The following is a 12377-nucleotide window of genomic DNA, read 5'->3' on the forward strand; positions in this document are numbered from 1 at the left end:
TCACATTTGTGCCTGTCTGTGCCTGGCTGCCTGTGTGTGTGTGTGTGTGTGTGTGTGTGTGTGTGTGTGTGTGTGTGTGTGTGTGTGTGTGTGTGTGTGTGTGTGTGTGTGTGTGTGTGTGTGTGTGTGTGTGTGTGTGTGTGTGTGTGTGTGTGTGTGTGTGTGTGTGTGTGTGTGTGTGTGTGTGTGTGTGCGTGCGTGTGTGCGTGCGTGCGTGTGTGTATGTGACTCAGCTGTAAAAAGGCCTTTAATTAGGATTGGATGGCTCCTTGTATTCCGGGTATTCTCAGCTATTACACTGTCAGACCTCCTGTGGGATAAGGTCTCCAGAATTAGAAATGAAGAACTGCTTTTCACAAAGATTTATTCAACCAATTTGTTAATTCATTAACGTGCCAAGGTGTCATGCTTACCTCTGTTGTCGTATTTCATGCATCTGGGACCATCTAGCAGCCATTCAACTGAAAATGTTCTAATTAATTTCCAATAAAAGACAATGTCTTATAGCTAATTGCTTCCTCCTCGCTCTATCAAAGTGGCATTCAGAAAATATTGAAGCAACAACTGCATCACACGATTTTGCAATTTGCACAACACTACTGCTCCATTTGACAAAAGTCCCTTGACTGCTTTTGTTAATGTCATTCTTAATCCGCACATATCCCCGCTGGGTAGATGTTATGGGTGAGGGGTTCTCAGCCATCTGCAGTATGACAGCATCATCAAGGAAAATGTCATGTGACTTGATGAGCTCACATGAGATTTCGTTGACACTTTTCTGTGTCACTGTACGGTTTGAGGGGGATCTTTAACACATGTGGGAAATAAATTGTGTTTATTAGATACAGATAAATCGCAGAACCTTTTGTATTGGTCTATTGGTGATTTTTGTATTAAAGTGAGATTGTGAGAAGCATAATCCACTATTGAGTCTTTTAATGTCGTACAGACACATGGAAGATTATCTGATTTTGAAATCCAGAATCAAAATGTCACGTTTTACAAAATGTAACATAGACTGTATATTCAAGTTGCTCAAATTGTATTGGCCAAATTCAGATGCAAAAATATGATGTATTCATATTAAACATCCAGGACCGAAGAAAAAGCAATTCCATTTATAGCTCAAGACAAACCAACATCCAGCCAAATCAAGCTCATATTTGAACACAATTTGAATTCGTCAATTTTCTTTATCTATCATAGTTTAATTAGGGCTGTCAAGTTAACGCAAAAAAAAATTAACGCCACTAATTATTTTAACGCGATTAACTCATGTGTATTTTTTTTCCTCGGCCGCCCCGTAGTTTCAGAGCGCATCGAGTTTAAAATACCATCTACAAGCTGATGCTGACAGCCCCGCTCCTGCCGCCCGCTTGTGGCAGACCACACTTCCACGCTCACCGGCAGGCACCGACTGGCTATTGGGAGGACCGGGAGGCAGTGTTGCCAACTTGGCGATTTTCTCGTTAAATTTGGCGGCTTTCCAAACCCTCCGGCTACTTATTTGTGTCAAAAGCGACTAACGATTAATCTAACGATTTATAATGGTATTATTAGGGACTTTTCTGGTGTTTGGAGACTCACGTAGGCCTATTGTTCTGCAGTTAACGAGCCGCGGGTGCTGCCGTGAGCCCCGCCTCCCTCCCATAGTACTCACAGGCGCTCAGACTGACAGTTGCCTGGCCGCAGCTGAGCTGCTGCTGCAGTCAGAGCAGAGAGGAGACAACCACACTCCCCCGCGTCGAGACTGCAAATGAATTGCGCATGCGCCAACTGCCAAGCCGTCCTGGTTTTGAGCGGGATTTAAATGTTTCTTCACTCACTTTCACACTATAATAAAGTTATGTTCTGCTTAAGATGGGGAAGCAACAAAGTAATTTTACCTTGCAGAATAGAGACATTTCTGATCTACTGTCGTCTGGATTTAACTCCGGTGGTTTCAAGTTCTCATTCATAACACTCCGTTCGATGTCTCACTATGGGATGCGCCTCATCGCGGAGCAAACAGAAGCATCAATCTCATTACGCCAATCCTGATTGGCTGGTGATCTTGACGTCAGCGTCAGGGAATCACACCCTATAAGTAGCTTGCGCCATGACGCATGCATCATTCAAACACCTCTTCTCGCTTCAGAGCACATCTCTATAGTAGCCGGACAAGCTTAACGGTCCACAGACTGAACCCAAATATAACCATTTCGGTCGACGGGCGCTCGCCGGCTACTCCTTCTGCTTCGCAAGAAGACGGTAATACTAACGCCAGTTAGTATTAAAATCGACCTCGCCGTTCTTTCCCCGGAAAGTAAGGTAAGGTTTTGATTTTTCTCAAGCTAGCTACGCACCCGTTGCTAGCTAGCTTCCCCTTACTACCGACACCACGGTAGCGAGGACGCTTTTCTTTTTCTCTCTCACGGAGGAGAAAAGGATTAGAAGTATATTGACACACCAGTCAATATTCTTTGAGAACAAAGGACCCACACCATCCCCTTTTTCTCCGGATTAAGGACGGGTTGGTAACACTTTTTCTCTCAACGACGTACCTGTTACGAGCGGGTCCTCTCCACGCCACGAGGCGAACAAGATGGACGCCTCTCCCCCTCACACCAGAGGAGTCAGGGACTCGAAGGCTCGGTCATGCGGCTGCGGGTTGAAGATAGCAGGCACAGACTCACACCAGGTCTGCCCGTCCTGCCTCGGGCTGAAACACGCCCAGGAGGCTATCGACAACCCCGGCTCGTGCGGGCATTGCGCCCTTTTCACCCGAAAGAGCCTCCACCGACGGCTAGCACACCAAGCTAGCTTGTTGGAACAGGACTCCCTCATGTCCACTGATTCGCCGTTTGGCAATCAAGACACGGGGGCGTCTGCTGCAGAGACTGAGCCCCTCACTATGTCGGTCTGGGGCTCACTAACAGCGGCAGCTGCGGAACCGGGATCCCACGCCGTGTCAGGCCGGGACCCGGTGGCGGCAAGAGACGCGGGAACGGAGCCCCACGCCTCACCAGGCGGGAGCTCCCGGCGAGACCTCACCATGGTCTCACCCGCGGGGAATGTCCTGGAATTAGACTACATGGGGGACAAAGAGGACACCTCTGAGTCCCTCCTGTCTGATTCGGATGAGCAAGAAGAATATATCTTCATGTCATCGGCTCAAACGGCAAAGCCGGGAGCGATGGCTGCTCTCCCGGGCGATAGCACACCAGCTTCGCCCTGTCTGAGCAGGGACCTGCAGGCCGCGTGTCAGCGCACTGCGTCCAGGCTAGACATCCCGTGGCCCGAAAGGGCCAAGGAGACCGCCAGGTCCCGTTACGAGGGGAAACATTCTCCCCAAGCAACGAGGACAAGGAGGCAACTCCTCCCGGTCTTCCCGGAGATGTTGGATGAGGTGTCGGTCTCGTGGAGGGACCGACCCTTTACCAACAAGGCCCCAATCCAGGGTGCCTCCTCCCTAGACTGCGACGGTATGGAGAGGCTCGGCCTGCTCCGCATACTGCCGATGGAACTGCTGGTGGCAACCCACCTCCTACCGAGGATGGGCCCATCACCAAGCAGGAACCCAACGCTGCCAGCGAAGGTGGACCGTTTCCAGTCAACCATGACGGAACGGTCCTACAGAGCCGCAGCGTTGTCCGCCAGGGCTCTGAACGTTTCCTCACTGCTAACCGCATACCAAGCGGAGCTCTGTGAGGATATGTCGAGTAATCCTGGACCGGCCGTTCTGGACGAGTTGGCCGCGGTCACAGACATTTGTCTCCGTGTCCAACGCTGCGCCGTCCAGGCCACGGGCAAAACAATGGGGATCATGGTGGTGCAGGAAAGAGCTAGATGGCTCAACCTCACCAATCTCCCAGACCGGGAAAAGGAGGATGTGCTTGACATGCCCATCGTTCCCGAGGGGATTTTCGGCTCCGCTCTTGACTCCATGCAAAGCAGATGCGAGTCGAAAAAGAAGGAGGACGAGGCCCTCCACCTCTGCCTCCCTCGAAGGGCCCAGCCGCTGCCTTCGCAGCGGCAGCCCTTCGTCCAAGCTGCGAACCCTGCTCGGTTAAAAATACCGAAAGCGCAGAGGTCGCAGTCCACCCTGAGTCCCCAGCCCAGGCAGGGGACGAGGGCGAGCTGGCCTAGAAAATCTCCGGTTCCGGCTGCAGCCCAGGCGCAGCCAACCCAGAATTTCGGCCAGCAGTCGAGGAAGAAGAAGCGAGCGGCGCGACAGCCCCTCCTTCTCCCCTCTGTGACGGAGCTGGAAGTCTACGGTTCCCCAGCTCTAAATGTGTTACCGCCGCCTCGAGAGATGCCTCAACACCATCCTCAAGTCCGCATAAACACATGTCACACACTTATTGATTTTTCTGTCACAAATCATTTTCCGCTGACGCATCCAGGCTTCGAGCCAAGGGCGCAGCTCGGAAAAATGAAAAGAAAAACAATAAACAGTCCGTCAACTGTTCCCCTTCTGAGAGCAGCTACGGCCTCTCTCAAAGGGCGGACAATTGACGGGTCTGTGAAGGCACCACCGTCACGCGCATGCGCAGTGCCGGCTTGGGCTGTAAAGGCACCACCGTCACGCGCATGCGCAGTGCCGACTGGGGTCGTGAAGACACCACCGTCACGCGCATGCGCAGTGCCGGCTGGAGCTGTAAAGGCACCACCGTCACGCGCATGCGCAGTGCCGGCTGGGGTTGTGAAGGCACCATCGCCACGCGCATGCGCAGTGCCGGCTGGAGCCGTAAGGGCACCACCGCCACACGCATGCGCTGTGTCGGTGGGGATTGTCGAAATGGGGCACCACAGTGCTCAGACACTGGAGGGCCCCATAACACAACAAATAGAGACTCAGAGGGGAAGAGACGTGACATCTCAGCTGGCTCTAAGGAGCATACAGCGGGAGATGCTCACGACATCTGCTTGGGTTTCTCAAGACGGTTACACGGAGCTACAGACTCCAAGTCACCGTCACCCCCCCTCGCCTCTCGGGCTATCTGTATTCACAAGCCCGGGGGGAGTCAACCCATATTCTGGAGAGAGAGATTCTCTCTCTCCTAGAAAGGAGGGTTTTATCTATAATGCCCGCCGAGCAGAGTCAGATTACGCAGACAAATGTCCTCGTAAAGCACCTGCTCAACATGGGTCTCATAATAAAACCAAACCCCACGCGCCACGGCGTGCGGAGAGTATTGGTAATTATGAAATGCGTAGTGGCACTACGCCACTGGCCGCACCCGACTTTTCTAGTACGGGGCGCGCCTACGGGTGCCGTCCTTTCACGGAAGGTGGCCACCACGGACGCATGTCTGACAGGCTGATAGGGTATTTACGAAGGTCGCCCGGTGAGGGGTCTCTGGAGCAGAGACCTCCAGCGGGCGCACGTAAATCACCCGGAGCTTTTAGCGGTGTTCCCCACCCTAAAACGCTCTCTGCCTTCTCTCAGAGGACACCATGTCCTCGTGAGGACAGACAACATGACCACAGTATTGTGTATGAACCGCCAAGGGAGGTTGCGTTGTCTCCAGTCACACACACTGGCACACAAACGTATCCCTTGGAGCGGCAGACGTCTCCTCTCTCTGAGAGTGACGCATGTACCAGGAGTGATGAACCTCGGGACAGAACTACTGTCCAGAGGTGCACCACTCTATGCAGACTGGACTCCACATCCAAGGATCGTGAGTCCGCTGTGGGTGCATTACGGCAGAGCCGCGTTAAATCTGTTCGCATAAAGAGAAAATGCTCAATGACAGCTGTTCTCTTTAATGCACGATTTAAACGCACCGTTAGGCGTGGACGCACTCGTACACGATTGACCTCCGGGTCTTCTGTACGCGTTCCCACCCCTGGCTCTGATACCCCCAACTCTGGCCAGAGTGAAGGAGCAACGCCACACACTTATCCTGATGGCTCCGCCTTAGCCTGCAACGTACGGGCTGGCGGAGATATATCGGCTGTTGTGCGGGCAGCCATGGTAGCCCCCTCTACGCAGGGACAGATTGTCTCAGGCGGGGGGGGCGATCCTTCATCCACGCCCAGAGCGCGGGGCACTATGGGCCTGACCCGTGAGTGGTACAATCTGAATACAGTGGGACTCCCTCAGAAGGTGATAAACACTATTCAGAGTGCGAGAGCTTCCTCCACCAGGTCTCTTTATGACTGTAAGTGGAGGGTGTTTGAGGAGTGGTGCCTTCAAGAAGGACACATCTCCTTTCAATGTCCTGTCGGGGTGATTTTATCATTTCTACAGGACTTGATCGATAAACACAGAGCTTTCTCCACGATCAAGGTGTACCTGGCTGCTATTGCTGCATGCCATGTGGGCTTTGAGGGTAAGACGGCTAGCCAACATCCTTTGGTGTGCCGTTTTATGAAGGGAGCTCGCAGGCTCCTCCCTGTCTCCAGGTCACTGGTGCCCTTATGGGACTTGGCAGTGGTTTTAAATGGGCTCAGAATGACCCCATTTGAACCCCTGGAAGGAGCTGACATGAAACATCTGTCACTCAAGACAGTGCTGTTACTGGCCCTGGCATCCGCCAAACGGGTCAGTGATATTCATGCGCTGTCTGTACATCCTTCATGCACTCAGTTCGCCCCAGGGCAAACGAGAGTGTTGTTGAAGCCCAACCCTGCCTTTACACCAAAGGTGGTTGGTTCGTGTACCCCAATTGACATTGAGGCATTTCCTCCGCCGCTGGTTTCCTCCGGGGAACAGCGGCAGGATCAGTTGTGTCCAGTCCGTGCTTTACGCACATATATGGACAGATCAAAGGAGCTTCGTCTTAATGACCAACTCTTTGTGTCCTGGGCTAACCCTCACAAGGGCAAGCCTGTTACTAAGCAACGGCTCTCCCACTGGATTGTGGAAGCAATTGCTTTGGCCTATACGAGTCAGAGTTTGCAAGCACCTTCGGGTCTGCGGGCTCACTCGACTCGGGGCCTGGCTACATCCTGGGCTTTGTTCAAGGGTGTTTCCATCCAAGACATCTGTGCAGCGGCGAGCTGGTCCTCGCCGCTCACTTTTGTCCGCTTTTACAGGCTAGACGTCTCTGCTCCAAGCGTGGCCCGAGCAGTGCTGGGCACCTTGTTGAGTCGGGACTCTACCTGTTAAGGTTCTGTTTGGTTGGTGATTTTCGAGATAAGCTCGTCTGGCAATACGGGAGCTACAATTTCCCATAGTGAGACATCGAACGGAGTGTTATGAATGAGAACTATAGGTTACTTACGTAACCCCAGTTCTCAGAGTAACATGAAGTGAGATGTCCCACCAGACGGCCCTCGTTGCTATGGTGAAGCGAGAAGAGGTGCTTATTTTGAATGATGCATGCGTCGTGGCGCAAGCTACTTATAGGGGGTGATTCCCTGACGCTGACGTCAAGATCACCAGCCAATCAGGATTGGCGTGATGAGATTGATGCTTCTGTTTGCTCCGCGATGAGGCGCATCCCATAGTGAGACATCTCACTTCATGTTACTCTGAGAACTGGGGTTACGTAAGTAACCTATAGTTTTGATCCTTGAAGGGTTGGGAACGTTTTTTGTACTCCCCTCTACCATGCTCTCTCCTACAGCCGCCATTACATGATATGCAAATTAGGCGATGACGTCATTTAGCGACTTCTGGCGACTTTTCGGACAGCCAATAGCTACTTTCCTTACTATGGAGTTGGCAACACTGCCGGGAGGGTGTGTGTATGTGTGGCCCGAGCGAGCGAGAGAGACCTTACGTGCATTGTTGTTGTTAGCATCTGGTGCTAGCTAGCTGCGCTAACAGATATAAGGAGCTGTTTAAATGAAAACAGAGGAGCGACATTTCGCCGACAACTGCGCCGAGCACTTGACTTTATGCAGGAAGCCAGACAGTGGGACATTGTACGAGAAGTCAGCACACTCAGCAAGGATAGTGCAACATGATTGCAGCGTCCAGGCAGCTCCCGTTCGAGCATATGCCTTGAGTTACACATAGCTCCAACACACACACACACACACACACACACACACACACACACACACACACACACACACACACACACACACACACACACACACACACACACACACACACACACACACACACACACACACCCCCCATTTGTATTATTTTATGAGAGAGGTTCCAGGTTGAATTGAGGCGAATATTTGTAATGTTCAGAAGTTGTTGTGTTTAATATTCATGAAAATATTTGTCATTGTTCAAATGATAATAAACATTTGCATAAAGCATATTTGTCCACTCATATGTTGATAAGAGTATTAAAAACTTGAAAAATATTCCTCTAAGGTACATTTAAAACAGATCAAAAATGTGCGATTAATTTGCGATTAACTATGGACAATCATGCGATTAATCGCGATTAAATATTTTAATGGACTGACAGCCCTAAGTTTAATACATTACCACTCAATACTGATAGCATCTACTGTCATTAAGTATCCTACCATAAGCAATGACATTTTGAAATAAGTTGTACTTTTAAAAAAAAATCTCATTCCTTAATGTATTTATTCCCTCATGCCTCATTCCATGTGTTTTCCTTCACTACTGAATATATACATTATGTGTTATGTAATTGTACTTTTAGACATGACTTATATGTTTCTGGTGTGGCAGTCCAAGAACATTTGTTCTTCAATAAAGTGTTGCTGACACACAGGAGCACTTCAGTCATCGGGTCGTGTTGACTGTAAATCCAGACGAAAGGTTGGAGTGGTTTGAGTGATGATGGGCCGTGTTACCGGATCTCAATGTTATTGTTATACACAGATAAATAGAGCATGCGTGCTGATTTCACAAGCTCTATGCCAACATCAGGGTATATTTTGCATATTTTGTCTGCCTCTAACTAAAATAGACTCTTTGTATCATTGAGCGGCATATTTCATTCTTGTGGGAAAGCGTTGTTATTTTTTGCTTGTAATGTGCACTTACATAATAATGTCGTCGCTTTTTCAATATCCAATCGACTTTTTTTGGAGTAAGCTGAAGCCTTTTGTACCTGTCAACCAGCTCTTGATGTGGTAATGCCCACCCACATTACCAAGAAGTCAATTCTCTCTTCTCCCATTCCCTGTCTGCCTGTAATACAGTGGCTTCAGTAATGACCGTACAAAGCAATGTAAAAATACCACCAGAAGTGGATGGTTTCATAATACCTGAAAAATATGTTTGTTCTGTCTCAATGATATTCATAGGTGAATACTCTGTGTGAGGCAAAAGAGCTCCTCTACAAAATCCACTTGTCAGCACTGTCACGGTAATAGGAATGTTTATTTTGTATACAGCGTTTATGCTGTTTTGATGACTGACCATGGAAATATTATTTTCCTTTAAATAAACTTCTGCTCTTTCACATGACACACTGGGCAACATGACATCTTGTAAGCCTTCTACTGCCATGCAACCAAGATGTTTGTGAGTATTTGTTTTTTATTGCTGTCATAACAGCCACTTCCATGTTTTTATTTCCAATGTTCATGTCTTGGTTTTCCCAATCCCGCATGGTGAATAAGACTCTCACTGTACTGTAATCTCAGTTTTTACCATCTGGGGTTAACTTGGGAGTGATTCAAAGCTTTTTTCCCTCAGCTCTTAAATGACATTGATAGATGATGCTGTCATTAGAAGCAGCGGAGCTCATCTACAGCCCCTATTTGCTGATTTCTGTGAACTTCACCCCTTTCTTTTTGCATGCTCTATAAAAGCAGATGTATAGAAATGATCATACTGCATCAAAGTCAATGCAGCTCCGTAGTCTTTTGGTATATCCCAAGAGCCGGTGTGAGATTAAGTAGATAATTTACAGTTGGCTTTATTTCCCCGATGTGATTCATCTGGAATCAGAGGAAAGGTAGATGGAAACAAGCCTAAGCCAAACATGATTAAATAAGAGTCAGGGTCCAACGGGTAACATCAATATGCTCAGTAGAGTGTGGGCCACACATTTCAGTAATCCACTCTGCCTCTGTATTCTACCTCCCTACAGATTATATAAAAGGAGACCAAATCTGACACATCTAAATTTATTTCATCCTGTTCAAGAGGGAGAGAAAGTGCTAGAGTAAGCAGAGGAGGGACAGGACCTTGATTAGCTGGCCCTACGCTGAAGCTGGCTTGTGGCAATGAAAAATACCTTGGTAAGAGATTGTCCGCTTCATGGTTTTATGTGTGAGAGAGAGAGAAAAAGAGCAGCATGCTGGGAAATCTATATACCTTCTTATCGTGAAGCAACACAAATAATAAAAACCTTAAGCCAGCATTGCTTTACATCTCTGTGGCTTGAGGGAAAAAAAGAACGTGGACTTCAACAAGCGAACAAAATCTAAAAGATCTAAAACGTAATGTGCTGTGCCCCGTGTATCCGTGACCAGAAGCAAGAAGCAACAATAAATCTTGTTTTTAGTGTCTACAAAACAGCTTTTGCATTTGGTGTAGTCCTGGGTCAAAATGCAAGAGCAACTTTCTCTTGTCAGCCGCCAGTGAATCCTAAGGGCCTGTGTTTGCATTCAAGAACACATTCATGGAATTAGTTTGTTTCTTGCAGAGAAGATTATATTATTTTCAATTCAGCAAAGAATACCACAGTATTTAGACTGTAGCTAAAATCACTTTCATCGATTATTTTTTTGCTACAGCGATCCTGATGGATATGAAATCCTGTGAATATTGCAACTGTGCAATTTCTCCAAAATGATTTCCAGTTATTGTTGGAGGCCTGGTAATTAAAGAAATGACAACAAGACAAAGAAATAGTCCTTCTGTCATAAAAATAAAATCACATGTTACAGTTTGTTCTTTCAATTTGCTCACTTTTTTATTGCAGGCAGAGTATTACATTACTTATTTCATTTCCTTATTACGTCATGCACACTTATTACATTATCTGCATCATGAGTTTAGACATGCCTGGATGCTTATCTGGGCCGTTTCTTTCTACTCTACTGCTTCGATAAATGCTGAGAAGGACAGTTTGTCATTATGGGTCACACTCAGGTTCTTTGCTGCCCCAGTTGGCCTCAGTACTGTTAATGGTGTTAGAAATTAAAATCAATGTTTTGATGGCATAATGTACCTTAAATGTACCTTCAGTTTAAATGCTGTTTTATACTGAAAAACCAGAAGTTCTTGTGCACAACCAGTTGTTAAGCTTTTATTCTGAAAATCCTTCATCTCCGGTTAGCATTTAGCATGAGGCTAATATACCATTTCCTATAGAGGTGAATTTAGCAGCGATATGATATGATGTTGCACACCGAAACCTACTGATTTCAACACTACAACTATAGACGTCGAGATATTATTATTGTTGGATATTAAATGAAGGTACAGTTTATTTGAGTACGTTATTGTTTACAGATGTGGGTAGCATGTCACAACATTCGGAACGACCAGAACCAAATTTATGTGAAGTATTTCCTGTATTTTTTGGAGTATTGATTACAGCGTTTAGAATGTGTTAAATGAAAAGTCATGAAAGAGTTAAGGAGGAGAAAAGGCGTGTTTAGATATATATTGAATGTATGTACAATGTCTGTATCCTCTGATATGCGTAACAACGGACATTAAATACGTGGAGAGCCGGCCCGCAGGGAGGAGCCAGTAGAGGATATATAAACAACGAGACCTGAGGGGTCGGCCTCTTTTCTCTGCTAGCGAGAGCCAGAGACAGCTGCTTTTCTGTCGAACAATATCCTGTTTGTGACTTTACCACGCTTTTTATTAATTAAAGTACCAATTTTGAAACAATCTCAGAGACTCCATTTAGTCTCCTTTTAAGCTTCTCTTTCCTGGACGCGAGAATAAGAACACATATTAACAATGGTCAGAGTTTAGTGTGGATATTAACAGTAAATGAACACAGCCTCAGTCTTTTCTATGTAGAAGCCAGGTTGTGCCTTGAAATCCACTGGGAGATATGCAAACTGTAAAGCGTGTCTGATCATGGGAAATCACAAGAATAGCTGGGTATCATCAGCATATGGTAGGGGAAGCCAAAAGAGTGTATGGTAACACCAAACGTCCTTTTGACCAGTCAAGTGGGATGCAAACAGATAAAGAGTCCACAGCCTGAGACACCCCAACCCATTGAGAGCCACTCATCATCACCAACATTTGATTAAAGATGAAGCTAAGACTGTCATATCCCTAGAAATGAAAAGTAAAATGAAAAACCAGGGAACCAACATAGGAACCCATTTTTTTGTAAACGTTCCCACAGAGTGGATTCATTATCAATTTGTAGGACAATGACTGTAGGTGTAATATAGTAAGATACTGGTTTTAATTCATATTGTCATTTTAAAATACAGCCTGCCTACTACCTTTTGCCGCAACTTCTATGACTGCCCTTTACAGGAAGTGGGCTACAGTGTACTTCAGAGAGTTTTATTTA

Source organism: Gymnodraco acuticeps, unplaced genomic scaffold (assembly GCF_902827175.1).
Source record: "Gymnodraco acuticeps unplaced genomic scaffold, fGymAcu1.1, whole genome shotgun sequence".
NCBI lineage: Eukaryota > Metazoa > Chordata > Actinopteri > Perciformes > Bathydraconidae > Gymnodraco > Gymnodraco acuticeps.